The sequence below is a fragment of the Adiantum capillus-veneris genome, chromosome 8, assembly GCF_014529385.1.
Source record: "Adiantum capillus-veneris isolate H3 chromosome 8, ASM1452938v2, whole genome shotgun sequence".
Lineage (NCBI taxonomy): Eukaryota > Viridiplantae > Streptophyta > Polypodiopsida > Polypodiales > Pteridaceae > Adiantum > Adiantum capillus-veneris.
In genome coordinates, this window is record NC_140938.1 from 98,709,859 (window position 1) to 98,730,826 (window position 20,968).

The following is a 20,968-nucleotide window of genomic DNA, read 5'->3' on the forward strand; positions in this document are numbered from 1 at the left end:
TCCGTAAGTTCGGTGGAAAGGGCCGGGTTACGAGTGCCCCTGATGCGTCACATGATGGGTGACGGGTGCATCAGAAAGGGGGCATTCCGTAGGCTAAGGAGGAAATCCGAACTGAGTAAGAAAATACGCGTAAGAACGCAAGCACAAGAATAAAGATGGGTTCAATGAAGCTTTTTACGAAAAGCAGGAACATTCGCGGGAGGGCAGATGCTTTCTCGCGAGGAGTCTGTGTCTGCATTGCATCTGTGCCGTGTTTTGCACCCGGGGACGCCTGGAATGTGTTCGTGTAGCATTGTTTTCACTAACTGAGTGAGTTTTTAAAGTTTGAACAGGTTCACACTTTATTTTATAAAGTGGCCGGTCACTTTTAAGTGACCAGTCCTTTTATTAATAAAATAAAGTAAGGCTTTTCTTTAAAAAAAAGCCAGCGCTAAAAAGCTACGCAGGGGGCTGAATCAGCAATCTCTCTCTCTCTCCTCTCTCTAGGGGGCGCCAGGGTCTTGCTTTTCGGTTCTATTCCCGCCAGGTGCCAGGCCCTATAAAGTAGTAGCAAGCGTTCCAGTTTTAAGACGCCGGAAGCAGCAGAAGAAGCTAGCGCTTGGATTCTGGAGCAGGGGTTGGCGACGGAAATTGCAAGTGTTCGTGTGACGACTGAGTACGGAGGTCGCTTTTCCGAGCAAGGAGCGACAGGTATAAGGTGTTGATACGCATTGAGAATTGTTGCTTTGTGTGGTTTGTTTTGCAGGAATCTCCCGTCTTACGGGAAAGCCCCTCACGGGAAGTACGGCTTCACGCCTAAGTCCCTTACGGGAAGGAACGGCCTTGTGCCCAAGCCCATTACGGGGAAGCACGACCTTCGGGTCTAAGATTACAGAACGGAGGGGTTTCCTCGGGTTCTAGTGCTTGTATACGAATTCTCCCTAAATAAAGAATACTCTTGACGGGGGGGGGGGGGGGGGGGGGACCAGCCCATCTTCTGGTCCCCAATACTGTGTCGATCTTCTCCCTTCTCTCACATTTGCAAAGTATTTTATTTTTCAGATTTCTAAGTGCTTGTGTACGCTCCCGTTTTGTGACAGCAATTGGACATCGCTTTCGCGGGAAGATGCTACTCAGAGCACTCTAAGATTCGGGAAGCTGCCTCTTACTTTAAGGGGAATGCTCGAACTTAGTGGTCCACGCTTCTTTTTAACAAGACTGCGCCAGTTAAATGGCTGAAATTCAAGAAGCTTTTTATTTCTTCTTGGCTTACTCGAGAGTATAAACGCAATATACAAGCTGCTTGGAACCATCTTCCGATGACCAAGAAAGATACAGTGGACGCTTATTGCGAGAGATTCTGGAGCTCTTTTCTACCCGCCTCTTCATTCAAGAAGATCTCGTTCAGAGAACAGATTGAGCTGTTTACCTTGGGTCTTCCTACAAAGATTCGAGATCACTGCTTGGAACAAAAGTAAGCTTCTATTCAGGAGTCGATGAGTCACGCGAAACGGGGTTTTGTCATTCACTCTGGCAGTCTGACCTACCCCACATATGAGGCCATGACACAACGAGCCGAACAGACTTCTGGGAATAAAAGTAGAAAGAAAAAGAGCAACCCAGAGAAGCAGGATGTACGACCCAAGCTTACTCCTCAGGAGCGAGCTCGCTTCATCAAGGAGGGGAAGTGCTTTGGATGCGGGGAACATGGACATATCTCCACGAAGTGCCCTACAAAGGCACAGAAAGAACAGAATGATAAGGACGATGACAGGCCTGAGAGTTCGAGAGCAGCTAAGGAACGTGGACGAAAAGGCAAGATGAAAACAGGATTGGTTCTAGGTTGTGTGGGTACCGATCCCAACACCATGGACGAGAGTACAAAACTTTGCCGAGCTTGGGGCAAAGTGAAAGATCAAGAGGCCCTGATCTTCTTTGATGGAGGAGCCAAGGCCAACTTCATTTCACTGGAATTGGCGGCGCTGCTCGAGATCACTCCCGATCGGATGGGACCACTTGCGGAGGCAGTTCTAGCGGCACCCGGCAGGGACGTAGCCATTACACCTGTCATTAGCAAACTTTGGTTGCATTGTCAGGGGTATTTGGGGCACGAGGACTTCTTCATAATGCCTTTGGAGGGTTGTGATGTTCTCTTAGGGATTCCCTGGTACCACAAGAACAACGCCGTGGTCGATTATCGGGCGAGGAAAGCGACTTTGACTACAGAGAAAGGCAGAACCATTGTACTCGATATTAAACTGAAAGGCGAGTCTGTCCCTATTATATCGGCTTCGGCCATTTCAAAATTAATGAAATCTAGTCTGTTTGTTTACTCGATCTTTATGAAAGAATTGAGCAATAATGATAAGACAAATATGTCTAAACTTGATAAAGAACGCCAAGATTTTCTCCACTCTCACGCCAATTGCTTCTCAGAAGGCCTACTAGGCGAGTTACCACCTGCTCGTCCTAAAGATCATACCATTGATCTGATACCTGTAAGCACACCACCGAATCGGCCACCTTACCGTGTGAGCTGAGCACAGAATGAAGAGATTCTGAACCAAGTGAAAGACCTCTTGGAAAAGGGTCTTGTCTAGCCTAGTACTTCACCGTATTGCTCTCAGTGTTGTTGGTTTTGAAGAAAGACGGATCTTGGAGAATGTGCATCGATTATAGAGCTCTCAACAAAATCACCATCAAGAACAGATTTCCGATTCCTAGGATCGATGATATACTTGACAAGTTACAGGGATCCTCGTGCTTTAGCAGGATTGACCTGAAGAGTGGATATCATCAGATCAGGATCGCGCTGGGAGACGTCTACGAGACAGCTTTTCGTATGACTTTTGGGTTATTTCAGTTTTTGGTGATGCCTTTTGGCTTAACCAATGCTCCTGCGACATTTAACCGGATGATGGATAGGATTTTTCGAGAGTACATGCTATATATTGGCACTTTCTTTGACGACATCATTGTTTTCTCCAAGAATGAGGCAGAACACAGAGATCATTTGCTTCAAATCTTTTAGGCATTACGAGATCACAAGTTAGTGATTAATGCAAAGAAAAGTGAATTTTTCCTACCAGAAATACACTTTTTTGGACACATTGTCTAGCAAGAGTGCAAATGGATCCGACCAAGATAGAGACTATACGTGATTGGCCCCATTTGAAGAATGTCCATGAAGTTAGAAGCTTCTTGGGATTGTTGTTGCTAATTGGACTATTTTCTTATGATTAATCTTTTCTTTTTATGATATTTTATTATGTGCACTAAGAACTGTTAAAAGATTGTAGCTACAGGAACTGCCATCAGGAACGGACAACTCTGATGTGTCATTTGATGGGTGACGGTAAACATCGCGAAGGAGTTTCCGTAAGTTTGGTGGAAAGGGCCGGGTTACGAGTGCCCCTGATGCGTCACATGATGGGTGACGGGTGCATCAGTAAGGGGGCATTCCGTAGGCTAAGGAGGAAATCCGAACTGAGTAAGAAAATACGCGTAAGAACGCAAGCACAAGAATAAAGATGGGTTCAATGAAGCTTTTTACGAAAAGCAGGAACAATCGCGGGAAGACAGACGCTTTCCCGCGAGGAATCTATGTTTGCATTGCATTCGTGCATGTGGTTGCATCCAGGGACGCCTGGGAAGTGTTGTTAAATGCATTGGTTTTAACTTATAAGGTTTTATTGAGTTTTTGGGTAGGTTCAGACCAATTTTAAAATATGCCGGCCGCCCACTTAATAGGTGGGCAGCCACTTAGAAGATAAAGCAACAAAACCAGCCAGCGAATTCTCTCTCCCTATTTCGGGTAGAACAGCGAAAAAAAAAACGGCCGCGATCTCTACGCGAGCAGCTATTCGTGCCGTGGCCAGGGAGCTATAAAAGCACCACATGCCCTCAGTCAAAGAGGGTACCAACATCAGCAAGAGAAGACTCTGCTGCAAGAGATCGCGAGACTACGAAGCACGGAAGTCGCTTTTCCCGCGCAAGAGCGACAGGTATCTATTGTGGATTCGCCATACGAATTGTTGTCGCGTGTTTGTGTGGTTTGTTTTGCAGGAATCTCTCGTCTTACGGGAAGGCCCTTCACGGGAAGTACGGCTTCACGCCTAATTCCCTTACGGGAAAGTACGGCTTCACGCCTAAGTCCCTTACGGGAAGGAACGGCCTTGTGCCCAAGCCCTTTACGGGAAAGTACGACCTTCGGGTCTAAGATTACAGAACGGAGGGGTTTTCTCCGGTTCTTGTGCTTGTAAAAAAGATTCTCCCTAATAAAGAATTCTCTTTAAGGGGGGGGACCAACCCATCTTCTGGTCCCCAGTATTGTGTCGATCTTCTCTCTCTCTCTCTATATATATTTTTTTCTCTATATCCTTTGGCTTCAATAATAAGAGATATATTCTATTTATCTGAGTATATTTTATATTGTTATGCGCTCCCGTTTGTGACAACTGTGATCGTACTACAGGTGGTTCATTCGAAAGTTTGCAGAGGTTGCTTCCCCTTTGCATATCTTGACACAGAAAGGAGTTCCTTTCTTGTGGGGATCCACAGAGGTGACTGCCTTTCAGACATTGAAAGAGAAATTGACTACAGGACCAGTTTTGACTGTGCCGGACTTGCAGAAGTCATTTGAAGTATATTGTGATGCTTGTGGTCGTAGCCTGGGTGCGGTCTTAATGCAAGAAGGCCATGTCATTGCTTACGAGAGCTGATTATTCTTAAGCCGGAGATGATAGCACAGATTTATGAGAAAGAGCTTTTGGCGGTTATCCATGCTGTTACTCAGTGGTGGCATTACCTACTCGGAGCGGTTTTTACTGTCTTTACAGACCATCAGAGTTTGCGCCACTTCTTGTCACAGAAGCAGCTTTCGGAAAAGCAGATGCGGTGGGCGAACATCTTGTCACAGTTTCACTTCTAGATTGTCCATGTGCAGGGATAGAAGAATGTGGTGGCAGATGCTTTGTCTTGGAAGCCGTTGGTTCTAGCTATTTCCGCGATACATCATAGGAGCTTCCAGAATATGGTTGACCAGTATGCCACAGATACAGATTTTGCAGACGTTTTCACACGGATACGGGATGGGGAGACAGTAGCAGGATACTCCATTCGGGAAGGCTACTTGATGAGAAAAACCATGTTGTGCGTTACACAGCCGTTGAGGGAAAAGGTTATGACTGAATGCCACTGTCCACCTTTTACGGGTCACCGCGGCATTGCTACCACCATGAAAGAGGTAGAGAGATACTTCTTTTGGCAAAGACTCAAAAAGGATGTAGAAGAGTTTGTGCGCAGTTGCTTAGTATGCCAGAAGGTCAAGTTTGACAGGCATAAGGCACAGGGATTGTTACAGCCTTTACCCATACCCACCCGTCCCTGGGAAAGTATTGCAATGGATTTTATTTTTGATCTCCCGAGAACACAGAGTGATCACGATGGTATCTGGACTGTTATTGACAGATTTAGCAAACAGGCTCATTTCTTTCCAGTGAAGAAAACAGTCAAGCCGGATCACTTAGCGAGACTGTTTGTGGCCCAGATCTTCAGATTACATGGCATGCCTGAGACGATTGTCTCCGACAGAGACCCCAGATTTACGAGTTTGTTTTGGAAGGCAATTTGGGAGAACATTGGCACGCGGTTGCAGTTCTCGTCATCGTTCCACCCGCAGACTGATGGGCAATCTGAGATTGCAAATTCAGTGGTTCTAGATTTATTGAAGTCTTATATCTCAGATCAGAAGACTCAATGGGAAAAGTACCTACCTTTGGTGGAATTTGCCTACAATAACACGATACACTCTTCGACGGGGAAGATGCCATTTTAGATTGTTGAAGGTGCTGCGAAGGTTCCACCCTTCCTAAGCACGAAAGATAAGATTTTTGAAGCGGATGAATATACGTGAGACTTAGATACGGCTTTTGCCAAGGTTCGCGAGACTTTGCAGAAGTCTCAAGAGTGATAGAAAAAGGCAGCGGATCGCCATCGTCGCGACTTGAAATTGAAGGAGGATGATTGGGTGCTCTTACGTTTTGAGAAGGCACGCCTGAGAAAGAAAAAGGGAAAGGAGAGGCTTTTCCAAAGCTTAGTATGCGATACTACGGACCTCCAGATCACTGAAAAGATAAATGATGTCTCCTTCCGACTGAAACTGCCAGATACTTGGAGGATTCACAATGCATTCCATGTGAGTCTCTTGAAAGCTTTTAAAGGTGATGTGCCTGATGATGGGGAGCCTGATGAGCAACCCGAAGTGGAAGAGATCCTTGTTCTTGGACAGATTTTGGCACATAAGGATACGAAGAACAAAGGTAAAGTCCGAAGGGGTTCTTGGTTAAGTTCAAGAACTATCCTGCATTGGATGCAAAGTGGATGGAGGAGGAGGATCTAGCAGATACTCCTCAGATTGTGAAACTTTACCTCGATGCTTTTGGTTTAGCATAGTCTACTCCAAATGGAACCCAGAACTCAGCTTGGCCGGAGATCTGGTGCAGTGGGATGCACAAGAGGGGAGTCACTCCGCTCCTTTGTCAACAGATGCCTTGATTTAGATACTAGAGTCACTGATGTCTCTTTGAGCTTCAGGGATACTGAAAGCTGACAGTATTCTGCTGTATGACTTTATGAAATGGAATTCCTGATTATGATACTGATTTATTCCTCACTTCTTTTAAGTGCAGGAACTGATAGACGAAATGACTGCAACATTTTGGTCTGATTGATCTCGAATAGACATGTTTGCAATAGGGGTTAGTCAATCGGACATCGATAAGGTCTCGGTTGGATCTAGATGCGATTGCTAGCTACATTGCCGATAAATCATGTTCTAAGATCCGAATGAATGTTGAATGTCATGTGATGTCCTCTGATGTCTAGTGATGTCCTGTGATGTGACTGTCGATTGGTACATGTGCTAGATGTGTGTTCCTAGTACGTAGGTACTAACAGTCAGTGTCTGCTAAGACAATTTATGGCTTCTGTCTGTTTTGCAGGCGTAATCGAGGGGGGTATGTCACAAAGTGATGACGTGTCTGCTCGAGAGCATGCGGGAAACCCTAGCCTTTTGACTCCTGCTGAAAATCCTAATTCTGCAAACCCTAACCCTAAAATCTGCCAGAAACCTAAACCTAACCCTAACCCTAAAACCTGTCCTAAACCCTAACCCTAACCCTAGGCAGCAGGACCTGTAAGGTGCAGTGGAATGAATGTTGTATTGTCTCAAGATTAGTGATCTTTACTGCTCAAGGTTCCTTTTAGTTCTTAGGGAAAGAGAGAGTTTTCCGTCTTGTAGAGTGCTGTGGTCATGAACAAAGTGAGTGGATGTTGTGCGTGCAAGTGAATGAGACTGAGAGAAGGAGAGAGAAGAGATACGACACCGAGAGGTTGTAAAACCCTCCTCCAAAGGCCCCACTCTCGTCGGCGAGAGTGGTCTATTCTTTGATTGCACAAAGGTGTACAATGCGTATGCAATGGACAGATGCAATGGACAGATGCAATGGGACTATGCTGATGACGACGGCGACTTGGGCTGAAATCTGAGATCTTCTAGATGCTGAATTTCTTGGACTGTTTCAAGGCTGAAAATGGACTGTTTTGTCTGCGTTTTCTTGGGCTAAACTTGGGGGATCATCTGCAACTGAATGGGGGAATCTGCTACTGTTCTAACTGCTGAAAAATGACTGTTTTTGTCTGGTCGAGAGGATTATGAAAAACGCTGCTGAAAACTGCTATTTGGCTGCGTTTTTGGATGGAATTTCCTTGCTGAAAAAGGCTGGGACAGCAGAGGGTTTCTTGCTGAAATCTGCAGGTTTTCTAATGCTTAATGACTCCTTACCTGGCCATGGTAATCTGCTGCCATTTGCTTGATGAATTCGCTGATTTGGCTGAGGTGTGTCTGGCGTTAGTGGAGGCCAAAAACGCTGATGTCATGCTTGTGAAAAACGCTAGCAAAGATGAGGTCCCCTGCGATGGTGAGGATCTGCAATGGTCTGCTAACGCCTGTGGTTGATGGCGAAGACTGCAAGAGAGAAAAACGCCAATGGTGGGGATCTGGCCCGGCGAGGATGAACTCCAAAACGTTGGGTGTGCTGGGGGGGGGGGGGGGTACTGCTTAGAAGTTTCTTGTTGAGCGGGAAGCTCCTCCTGCCTCTTCTGCCAGAAAGTGTGAACTTTGGTTTGCTTATATATTAACTTAGCAAAATTGCCCTACCTACTTTTGTAGGAAAGTCACTTCAAAATAATAAGTGAAAATCTCAATAAATAGAAAAATAGGCTAAATGCACTGGAAAATTCCCCTAACTGATGCTAATGGATTCTGATGGGAATTTTGATGATCATGCTGTGTGCAACCGGAGGATATGCATCTATGCTAAGTGACTGGGCATGCACGGTCTACGAATAAACTCACAAAAGTGCCAGATCACTACTAATCTAAACTGGATCGGACTGACTGAACCCTGCTGTGGTGTAGCTTGTCCACGGACACATAGGGTTGGGATGTGTCACGTGACATCCCTTCCTTTTCAAAGTGAGGTACTGATACCGAACTGTATGGCGTCGAGGGAGATCGCCAACAGCATCCGGAATCCTGGAAGGGACTCTTCACCGGCCCACTCTGATGTTTGGGTCGTGCGGTACTTGAACTTCATAAAGGTCTGCAACACTTGCTTCTTTGGGCCGCGCCGAAAGCGACTCAAAATCTTCTGTGGCTCCTTTGATGCTTCAACTTCGTCGAGAGTCCTGCTTCTTTCGTCTTCAAGAATCTCCATGGCTGAAAATTCCTGAAACCATCTCCAACACAAAACCATGAACATACCCATTCCATGTAAAGTGAAGGAAACAAATTTTGTCTTCTCTAAAGATTGTGTATGCAATGTAGATGAACATAGAGACGGAGTGACAACCCGTTCATCAAACACATGCAAACAATGCGATCGAATCTTTTCTGTTTGATCAAAATCAATCAACTGTGGCAAATCACAATGGAAATGCCCATGCTTGGTGCTCAAACTATCATGTGCTCTTTCGGAAACTGTGTCATGCCAAGGAAGAAACATGGAATGCGACTTCCTTTCATACAAACTTTTCAGCTTTTCACGAAAAATCCGCATACATTCGTGCTCATCCATGAGAGAAAGGTGCTCAACATACAATATGTCATGCCTAGGAAAAGGGATCACATAACGATGCTGACTAAAATACAGGAAACCTTCACGAATGAAACACTCGAACAATGCGTGCGTATCAATCATGCGATACTTCTTGTGATGGTTCTTTGGACCAAGGCTCGAGAGCCAAGATCGGTTCTTCCTGAAGGGGTTCTTGGGACCTAGGCTCAAGAGCCAAGATCGATCCTTCGTGATTGATCGAATCTGCAACGAGGTTAGCTTCGCTAGAAAAAGCATCCACTAACACCTCATCCTGGTGAACAATCACATCTTCTTCATGCAATTCATCATGCTTGTCTTTTTAATCCAAATCATCATGCAAATCATTATCCTTCAAATCATCATGCTTCTCATAATCATGCAAATCCTGTGTGTCATGTTGTGGAGAAAAAGAGATTGAGAGAATCTCCTTATCCCGAATCCTTTTAACCTTGTTCTGCATATTAGCAATGAGAGATGGAGAAGGAGCAGTGTCCATTCCATGAAAGACAGTAGGAGAATCACTTTTGGCATTGAGAGTTAAAGTGCTAGCCTCCCAATCAACGAGAGGGTTTATTTCACGAAACCATTTCATGCTTAAAATCATATCACATCCTGAGAGAGGAGAAACAACAAATCTTCTAGTGAAGGCAGTCTGTTGAATTGCAAACAACACATCAAGGCACTCCTTCATGATGAGAGCGTCCATACCAAGACGAAAGCCAGAGACCTCGATAGGAGATCTCGGACTAACTTCGAGGCGGGCTCTCTCAACAAGAGAGGGGATGATCACATCATGCATACTACCTGGGTCAAACAATATGACAAAACGGTGCCCCGACGTACGACCATAACATTTAATGAGAGAATCATCAATGGGAGGGTCTTGAGAAACTGTGGGCACAATCGTGTTATCATTCATTGCATTGACAGATGTAGTGGGTGCTGTGGATTCTTTAGATTCATTCGATTCAAGCTTAGGACATGTTCGTTTTATGTGACCCTTAATGTGACAATGAAAACAATGACCTTCCTTAGAATACGCGCTTTGTTCTTCCGAAGTGATGTATCCTCCTACAATTCCTTGTGCTACCTTTTCATCTGGAGTAAGCTTAGGTTTAGCAGTTGTGTTAGCCTTACCCTTAGATTCATTGTAAGAATTCTTTGATGAGAGACTGTTGGAAGATTGGTTAGAAGAGTTATCATTCTTACCATTCTTACCGTTCTTACCGTTCTGAGGGTTCTGAGAAGTCTGCGAGGTACTTGTGGAAGTCTTGTTCTCCTTAGGCTTTCCTTTGTTGTGCTTCATCTCGTGGGCGAGAGCAATTGCTACCGCTTTGTTGAGATCGATTGGATCGAGTACCTCGACATCATACTTGATATACTCGTCCAATGCGTAAAGAAATGCCTCCTTGTGCTTCGCATCCGATTTGCGTAATTGAGTGCCGAGCTGCAAACCCCGATTAGAGAAAGACATAACCGGCATACCATTTTGCTTGAGAGCTCGCCAATCGTCCGTCAATCGTGCAAGGTACTGAGGTGGCATAAACCGCGCCTTGAGCTTGTCTTGGAAATCAGCCCAACTAAAAGAGAGGGGCGTGAAATCGTCGGCTGCCTCTAGGTGCGCGGCTAGCTGTGCCTCTTGCCATGCCTGGTACGAATTTATGGCATCACCGGCAAGGTACATAGCTGCCGTCAAAACTTTGCTATTTGCCTGTTTTCTTAGTTGTCGCAAAATAAGCATTAAATTGATGCAACCAAGAATATGAATAACAGTAGCATCCATCTTACCGTCATACTTACTGAAAGTCAACTTCTCTGTGACTGGATTGTGTGAATCCGCACCGTGGCTTGCGCCACTTGACAAACTCCCACGATCTTTGGGTGGTTCGGTCTTCGAGGCTAGGATTTGGGCTATAAATTCTTGATTGCGAAGCTCCCTTTGAGCTTCACGCTCGGCCTCCTTTTCTGCTTTGCGTTCTTTTCGTTCAGCGCACTTGCGTTCGAGAGCAAGTCGCTGTTCTTCTTGTTTTGCGGCAAGCACAATGCACTCACGTTCCTGAGCAAGTCGATTTTCTTCTTGTTGTGCAACAAGTTTGTCGTTTCGTTCATCGCGCTCGCGGTCCTTGGCTTCTTGTGCACGGTCCTTTGTTGCTTGTTTATCTGCTTTGCTTGCAAGTTGTGCCAAGGCAACTCGATTCGTTTCTTGTTGTTGTGCCATCATGTCCAACATCGACTTGACCATCATCTCCATAGGAGTGAGGACAACTCGTTGCGTAGATGGCGAAGGGGGAGGGTTGGAAAAATCTCTTGGTGGGGAGAATCCTTCGTCGCCTCTCTCATGCTCATCACCTGAATGCGAAGTATCCATGCCGCTTCGGGTGACGACCATGCACTAGGATCTTGGGGTCTTAAGCTCGCGAGGAACTTGGGTTCTTGAGGGTCTTGAGGTTCTTGGGGTTCTTGAGGTTTTCTTTCGCTTGCAAATCGCGTTGGAGAAGGATCTTCTCTTCACCCGAGTTCTACTCCTTTCTGCGGGCGCGCACCTTGGCGGCCTTGCGCTCACACCAAGGTTGCTTTTTCCCACCTCACGTCGATTGGCCGGCCGCTAAGTGCACGGTCCGCTCTCAATGAGTGAAAAGAGACACAAGGGGAGGCTGGACAAGCCCTTCTTTCTTGGGATTCCTGTCACTCTTCAACAAAACACGATGAGGAATCGCCACGCCCAAGTAATCTTGGGTTCGTGCGACCGCAACAAGTAAAAAAAATAAATTCTTGTGGTTCTTTCCTTGAGTAATGCAGAACACTTCCAAAGCTCCGATACCAATGTAAGGTGCAGCGGAATGAATTTTGTATTTTCTCAAGATTAGTGATCTTTACTGCTCAAGGTTCCTTTTAGTTCTTAGGGAAAGAGAGAGTTTTCCGTCTTGTAGATTGCTGTGGTCACGAACAAAGTGAGTGGTTGTTGTTCGTGCAAGTGAATGAGACTGAGAGAAGGAGAGAGAAGAGATACGACACCGAGAAGTTGTAAAACCCTCCTCCGAAGGCCCCACTCTCGTCGGCGAGAGTGGTCTATTCTTTGATTGCACAAAGGTGTACAATGCGTATGCAATGGACAGATGCAATGGGACTATGCCGATGACGACGACGGTGATGACGACGGCGACTTGGGCTGAAATCTGAGATCTTCTAGATGCTGAATTTCTTGGACTGTTTCAGGGCTGAAAATGGACTGTTTTGGCTGCGTTTTCTTGGGCTAAACTTGGGGGATCATCTGCAATTGAATGGGGGAATCTGCTACTGTTCTAACTGCTGAAAAATGACTGTTTTTGTCGGGTCGAGAGGATTATGAAAAACGCTGCTGAAAACTGCTCTTTGGGTGTGTTTTTGGATGGAATTTCCTTGCTGAAAAACGCTGGGACAGCAGAGGGTTTCTTGCTGAAATCTGCAGGTTTTCAAATGCTTAATGACTCCTTACCCGGCCATGGTGATCTGCTGCCATTTGCTTGATGAAAACGCTGATTTGGCTGAGGTGTGTCTGGCGTTAGTGGAGGCAAAAAATGCTGATGTCATGCTTGTGAAAAACGCTAGCAGAGATGAGGTCCCCCGCGATGGTGAGGATCTGCAATGGTCTGCTAACGCCTGTGGTTGATGGGGAAGACTGCAAGAGAGAAAAACGCCAATGGTGGGGATCTGGCCCGGCGAGGATGAACTCCAAAACGTTGGGTGTGCTGGGGGGGTACTGCTGAGAAGTTGCCTGTTGAGCGGGAAGCTCCTGCTGCCTCTTCTGCCAAAAAGTGTGAACTTTGGTTTGCTTATATATTAACTTAGCAAAATTGCCCTACCTACTTTTGTAGGAAAGTCACTTCAAAATAATAAGTGAAAATCTCAATAAATAGGAAAATAGGCTAAATGCACTGGAAAATTCCCCTAACTGATGCTAATGGATTCTGATGGGAATTTTGATGATCATGCTGTGTGCAACCGGAGGATATGCATCTATGCTAAGTGACTGGGCATGCACGGTCTACGAATAGACTCACAAAAGTGCCAGATCACTGCTAATCTAAACTTGATCGGACTGACTGAACCCTGTTGTGGTGTAGCTTGTCCACGGACACATAGGGTTGGGATGTGTCACGTGACAGGACCAATTTTCGGATAATGCGCTGGCATGATGACGTGGCAGTACCCGGATTTTGCGGCGCTTTTTCAACCCTCCAACGACGGCAATTCTGCTTTTTCTCTACGCTTTGGCAAGGAGAGAGAGAGAGAGAGAGAGAGAGAGAGAGAGAGAGAGAGAGAGAGAGAGAGAGAGAGAGAGAGAGAGAGAGAGAGAGAGAGAGAGAGAGAGAGAGAGAGAGAGAGAGATTACTTACTTTATTTTTATGAAAACTCCCTTGAGAGAGAGAGAGAGAGAGAGAGAGAGAGAGAGAGAGAGAGAGAGAGAATTTTTAGCTTTTGATTTGGAAGCTTTTGGGGCTCTGCTTTTGGGCATCCCTTGTAAATAAATAAATAAGCGGTGAGGGCTCACTCTGTAGAGCATCTGGACGCTGAGTCTGAGAGTGAAACCCTAACTGCTCTCTTGTACTTTGACATTGATTTAATACATAAAGAAATACCGAAAGGGGCGCCAGTCTTTGGGGCCAATATCTCTAGGCACGAAACTGTGCCGGGCCAGTGCAAATCTATTGTGATCTGTAAATTGTTTTGAAGTGGTTATTTGGTGCTGTCGTGATTGATCCTTGACTTGGAGTGTCCAAGTCTCTTATAAAGAGCAACCCAGAGAAGAAAGATGCACGACCCAAGCTTACTCCTCAGAAGAGAGCTCGCTTCATCCGGGAGGGAAAGTGTTTTGGATGCGAGGAAACTCGACATATCTCCGTTAAGTGCCCTAAAAAGGCACAGAAAGAACAGAAGGACAAGGACGACGAAAGGCCTGAGAGTTCGAGAGCAGCTGAGGAACGTGGAAAAAAAGGCAGATAAAACGTAGAGCTGGTACCACATTGCGTGGGTAATTGGCACAGAAAGAGAGAAAGAAGGTAAAGCGAACTGACGGTACTTGGTTAAATTCAAGACCTACTTCGCAATGGATACGAAGCGAATGGAGGAGGAAGACCTAGCAGATATTCCTCGGAATGTGAATCTTTACCTTGAAACTTTTGGTTTAGCATAGTCCACTCCAAATGGAACCCAAAATTCAGCTTGGCCGGAGATCTGGTGCAGTGGGTTTGCACAAGAGAGGAGTTACTCTGCTCCTTTGTCAACAGATGCCTCGATTTTTGAATACTAGAGTCACTGATGTCTCTTTGAGCTTCAGGAATACTGAGAGCTGACAGTATTCTGTTGGATGACTTTATGAAATGGAATTCTGGAATATGAATTGGATTTGTTCTTGACTTGTTTGTAAGTGCAGGAACTGATAGACGAAATGACTACAGCATTTTGGTCTAATTGATCTCGAATAGACATGGTTGCAATAGGGGTTAGTCAATCAGGCATCGATGAGGTCCCAATTGGATCTAGATGCGATTGGTAGCTACATTGCTGATAAATCATGGTCTAAGATCCGAATGAATGTTGAATGTCATGTGATCTCCTGTGATGTCGTGTGATGTCGTGAGATGTGACTGTTGATTGGTACATGTGCTAGATGTGCGTTCGTAGTACGTAGGTACTAAAAGTCAGTGTCTGCTAAGACGGTTTATGGCTTCTGTCTGTTTTGCAGGCGTATTCGAGGGCGATTACAATGCTTTCAAGAGGGGGGTATGTCACAAAGTGATGACGTGTTGCCATAAACCCTAATTCTGTTGAAACCCTAACCCTAAAGCTAGAAACCCTAATTTTGTTGAAACCCTAACCCTAAAACCAAAAACCCTAATTTTGTTGAACCCTAATCTCAAAATCAAAAACCCTAATTCTATTGAAACCCTAACCCTAATTCTACCTAACCCTAACCCTGATTTGCTGACGTGGCGGACTGACACGTGGCATGCTGTATGGACACCAACGTGACTTACGGAAAGCTGGGCAGATTTTGGCTTTTGCTTTTACTCAACGTAAGAGATGAGAGAGAGAGAGAGAGAAGCTTTTGCATTTATTTTATAAAAGCATAGAAGAATGAGAGAGAAAAAGCTTCTACTTTATTTTAAAAGCTTTTGATTGGACAGCTTTTTGGAACTTGCTTTATTTTACAAGCAAGAGAGAGCCTTTGCTTTATTTATGGGCTTTTGATTTTCAGCCTTTGGGGCTCTGCTTTTGGCATCCCTTCTAACTTTAAATATGTGAGCAGGCCTCTCACAACTCAGAGCAAATCTTTGGGGCCAATCTCTCTTGGCACGGAACTACGCCAGGCCGTGTCTACCAAATTGAACTGTGATTTTAAAGTTGTGAAGTATTTTAAGTGAATCTCTCTCGTGTCGCTACAGATTCTAGACTTGGGGTGTCCAAGTTTGTTAGAGTGGTATCAGAGCATGAGGCGTGTGCTTTTCTCAAAGCATACCGGTCCTACTAAAGAGCAGACAGATCACTTGGGCACAATGTTGGAAATTGTTATTGAAGAATCTCCGTGCTCCAACCTCGGACTTATTAGCCACTCCCACCCTTACTTCATCGCGCATCAGGTGCGCTCCTGTCTTCATCGCTCTGTCTTACAGAGCATAAAGCCATTAAGAATCCCAGATTACATATGGGTTCTTGTGAAGAATCTATGGAGATACATCTCTCAACGGAAAGGCAAAGAAATGAAGATTTGGGCAAACGTTTTTTTGGGGGAGAAGTTTGCCAGAGCAGAATACAAGTGTCCTCTGCAAGTTGACATGGGTGTGAAAAGATTGATGAAGTACTCTAGAGACCCGAGATTTGCGAAACATCTGAAGATTACCCGATTGATGAGATTTATTCGAGATGGCATGAGGCCATTGATTCCCCTCTCAGGATGAGACGAAAGCTCAAAGGACAAACGAGTGCAGAAAAACGGAAGCTTCACTCGCATGAAGAGCTGGAACAGAACTATTGACTAGAAGATGAACCCGATACTGGAAAGGACACTGAAAGAGATACTGATGTGTTGACAATCTGGTTCTTTGTGAATAGATAACCGGAATTAGGAGTGAGGAACTCGCTTCTGTATGGATTGGGCAGCATGCACTCTTTTGCAAGGAGGTGAGCAATTTGCTTGTCTGTTTTGCAGGTGAAATTAAGGATGAGATGGTGAGAATAGAGAGCAACGACAGCTCATGAAGATATCCTTTCGATTTGAGATAAGAATGATGAATTTGAATGAACGAATGATGATGCATGTTGAATAATTCTAGTGCATCAAGACTTCTGGACGGATGAGATAACTAGATGATTGAAACACTGTGTTCAATCAACGTAACCACGAAACGCGTTTCAGCAGGCCTGAAACGCGAAACGGGTGAAACGGCCGAAACGTTTCACCTGCAAGGTGAAACGCCGGGAGTGAAACGCCTGAAATGAAAAATTGTCTTTAGAGAATTTAGCCATTGAATAGTTATTTATTTATTATGTATATGCTATTTCAAGGTTAACATAGCATGTGTCTCTACTCACTACAGTGTGAACACCTATTTTGTCGATACGTAACTCTATATATACACAAAATTGGCGTTTCGGTCAGACGTTTCACTAAAGCCTTAGCCTAGGGTGAAACGTTTCGGGGTGAAACGTTTCGGGTCTGAAATGTTTCGCGGTTACGCTGTGTTCAATATGAACTAAGTGTGTGAATGAGGAACTTTGAAATAGGAATTTCCGAAGTGAGATTAATGTTGTTTGGAAGAACTTGCTAGATGTGTGCAGATAACAGGTGAAATCGATGATAATGGATGACAAATTCGGAGCAATGACAACTCCAAAATGAATCTGACAACGATAAGTATCATGAATTTTGAAGGAAACTAATGGAACTTGCTATTTGTGAATAGATAACAGGATTAAGAATGAGATGATGATGATTTTGGAGCACTGACATCTCCCGAATGAACATGGTAACGAATCATGAATCACGATTGATTCAATGGAATGAATGACTAGACCACTCTGTTCAGTATGAACTTAGTGATGGATTGGGATCCTCGAAAAAGATTTCTCGCACACGACAGTGCTTGAGACGAATGCCTACTTGCACACGATAGTGCTTGAGTCGAAAATCTCTATAGACATGATCGCAATATGGGATTAGTTAATCTGACATCCGTGAGGTCCGGAATGGATCTAGATGCGATTACTAAATACGTTGCCGATGGTCATGGTCTAAGATTTGGAATGAATTTGTCTGTGATTTGTCAAGTGATGTCTGGTGATGTGACTATCGTTTTGTACAAGTGCTAGATGTGTCGTGTCTAGTGCGTGCGTACTAACAGTCAGTGTCTACTAAGACAGTTTATGGCCTCTGTCTGTTTTGTAGGCGTAATCGAGGGCGATTACAATTCTTTCAAGAGGGGGGTTTGTCACAAGTTGATGATGTGGCAGTGAACCCAGACACACACTGCAAAGTGATGACGTGGTTGACTCTACGGAAATCCCTTGATTTTGCACTGACGGTTGATGTGGCAGTATTGTACGGATTTTCGAGTTTTGCGTTGACATGTTGACGTGGCAGATTGTATAGATATCCGCATTTCACGCTGGCTGCTTACGTGGCATGGCTGTACGGGATTCCGTAATTTGCGTCGGCTGCTTTTTGCCAGTTTTTGAGGACTAGTTGCTTTTGGAACTTTTACTTTTGAGTTTAATTGATTTTGGGGCTATGCTTTTGGGCATCCCTTGTAAGAATAAAAAAGCCCTAAGGGCCTCACTCTTCAGAGCATTTAGATGCAAAGTCTGAGAGCAGAGGACCCTACGGGAGTTGTACTTTGCTCAAAGATTAATATAAAAAGAAATATCCACGAAACCACACCGGGCCGTGTCGGCCAAATTGAACTGTGATTTTAAAGTTGTGAAGCATTCTAAGGGAATCTCTCTCGTGTCATGACAGATTCTAGACTTGGGGTGTCCAAGTTTGTTATAGCCTTAGAGGTGTTGTAAGAGACTTGGACACCCAAGTCGGAAATCTAGCACGACACACGAGAGAATCGCTTAAAATACTTAACAATTTTATCACACTTTTAAAGTAGAGTCAACACGGCTCGACATAGTTCCATGACCAGAGGTATTGGCCCCAAAATCTGGCGCCCTTTTCGGTATTTATTTTTATTTTAATGCTTGAGCAAAGTTACAAAAACCGAGGGTTCCTCTCTGCTCAGTGCTCTCTTGCAAAAATCTGAGAGAGAAAGTACCCCTGAGTACATCTTTATAGACCCATGACCTTCAGACTCAAAAGCAAGTACATGAAAAACTTAAAACTCAAAAGCTTCTTGCCCAGAAGCTGCCAGCGGAAAACGTGGAAATCCGTACACTGCCAGGTAAGCAGCTGTCAGCGCGTTTCGCAGAGCTGTCCATGCAGCATGCCACGTCCATGTCAACGCGAATTGCGGATTTTTTGTACAGTTGTCTACGTCATTAGTGCCACATCATCAACTGTCCATATCATCAGTTTGTGACATATCCCCCTCTTGAAAGAATTGTAATCGCCCTTGATTACGCTTGCAAAATCAGACATAAGCCATAAACCAGTTCAATAGACAGTGACTCTAAGTACCGATGCACTAGACGACACAAATCAAGCACTTGCACAAAGACGACAGTCACTGAACATTCACATCACATTCAAATCATATCACATAAAATCCATTCAGATCTAGGACCATGATTCTAACGTATTTAACAATCGCATCTAGATCCATGCCGGACCTCGCTGATGTCGTATTAACTAATTCTTATTGCGATCATGTCCATAGATTTCTCAAGACCAAAATGCTGCATTATTTCGTCAATCATTTCGTCTTTCAGTCCTGCACTCAAACATAATCACATGTGTGAGTAATCAAAATCAGATTCATTTCAGGGAATTCCAGTTCATCAATCACACAGTGAGTTCATATTGAACGAAGCGTTTCAATCATTTAATCTAGTCATCTTATCGCTATGTAGCCATCTCATTCCTCGGGAACTTTTGATGCGCTCACCACAAAATCATTCAATCATTCAAAATTCATGATTCTTATCTTGAACCGTGATCGGGTTCATTTTGGAGCTGTCATTGCTCCCAATTCATCATCATCTCATTCTCGATTTCAGTTGTTATTTGTTCACAAATATCACGATCTTCGAAGCACATTAATTTCATACATAAATCAAAGTCATCTTCGAAAATTCTGATATCAAAAATTGTTCATTCATAAGGTCATAAGCAATATATTGTCAGCACATCAGTATCCCTTTCACTTTCCTTGTTGTGTATTTGTATTGGAGTGAGTATCTCCTCGCCCAATTCTATTTTAGTTTGTGAGTCGTTCGCATCCTTGTGCCTTTTTGGGGCACCGTGCATACGTATGTCCTTGTTCCCCACAATCAAAGCATTTTCAGGTATTCGTCTTTCTGTTCCGCTGTCAATCGGGGACGTGCATCTTTCTTTCCTCTTCCTCTGTCATCACTTGTCGAAGGTTGATCTGTTGGATAAGTCAAGTTATGTGAATGCATAGCAAACTCTTGCTAGCATGTCCCATCAACTGCTGTATGGACTCAGATTTCTGTAACAAGCAGTAACCTCGTATCTCTTTGGGCAGTCCACAACAAAATTGCTCGATTTGTTGCTTAAAACTGATCTTTTTAAAAGATGTGGCAAGAAAAACATCCCAAAATCTCTCGCAATAAGCATCCAGATTATCTGCCTTGGCCATCCGAAGATGATTCTAGGAAGTAATCACGTCATGTTCGTACTCTTGAGTGAGCCACGAGGAAATAAAAAGTCTCTTGAACTTCAGTCACTTTGTCGGTACTTCTTTTTGTAACAGAAGAGTAGACCAATGTGTGTGCATTTCCTTTCATGCCAGAACACTTCCTAAGCTGACCTGAACCCTAGACCTGAGATAGCTTGTCCACATGCACATAGGGTTAGATGTGCAAGATGCTGCCTTTTTGATCTTGGAGTGCTCTGAGTAGCGGCCTCCAGAAAAAGCTATGTCAACTGCTCAATAAAAGCGAGGCCCTTGTGCGCATCTCGAAAGCCTGAAAAGGTATCAAATTTTATTGCTTGTCCGCCCTCCTTGAATTCTATTGCGCTTATCTTCGATAAAGTTGTATTGATTGGCTCTAAAAAAGTGCTTTCTTTTTTAATAAAACATATGGTCATCAGAGTCCGAACCTCTCAAAATGTCAGAAAATTTCCAAAATCTTCGATGGGATCTATTTTTCTTGGCCTTATGAGCCTCTTTTGCTCTTGTTGCGCTGCAACACACCTCTTCAAGGTGTAGCGCATCATGAATGCGGGAGTCTTCTTGGTCCATCATTATTTGCATTATCATAATTGAGATCGTAGAGATGGGACGGGAAGAGGGGGTGGGCGGGTTGGGGTTGGTGGAGGGAGAGGAGTAAGAAATTCCTGAACATTTGTTGCAACTATCAATTCTATGGTTTGGGGACAAGTGTGCTGAGCACTTTATCAAACACATGACAAACTCAAACATCGTGGAAGTAACGAATGCAGGGAGACAATAAAGGCGATAATTTGGCAAACCAAGTTTGAGATTGCATCAATGGAGTCAGATAAGATTGAGCTGAATGTGAAAGCCTTAAGAGTCTTCTGTATTAGGTTGCAAGAAATGTTCTGATTAAGAAAGAGCATGCCTAAGGAAATATTTATTTTGGCACAAGTATCCACCACTCTTTTCAGGGTCGATAACATATACAAGCAACACAAGAATACCTACAAC

The 20,968-nt window shown here is 44.3% G+C and overlaps 1 protein-coding gene across 1 annotated transcript in view; it reads left to right on the forward strand.

The window, feature by feature from the left end:
• The window catches only part of LOC147452625 (uncharacterized), a 39,789-nt gene that overhangs the window by 16,504 nt on the left and 2,317 nt on the right, over nucleotides 1-20,968 (forward strand). The window lies entirely within an intron of this gene.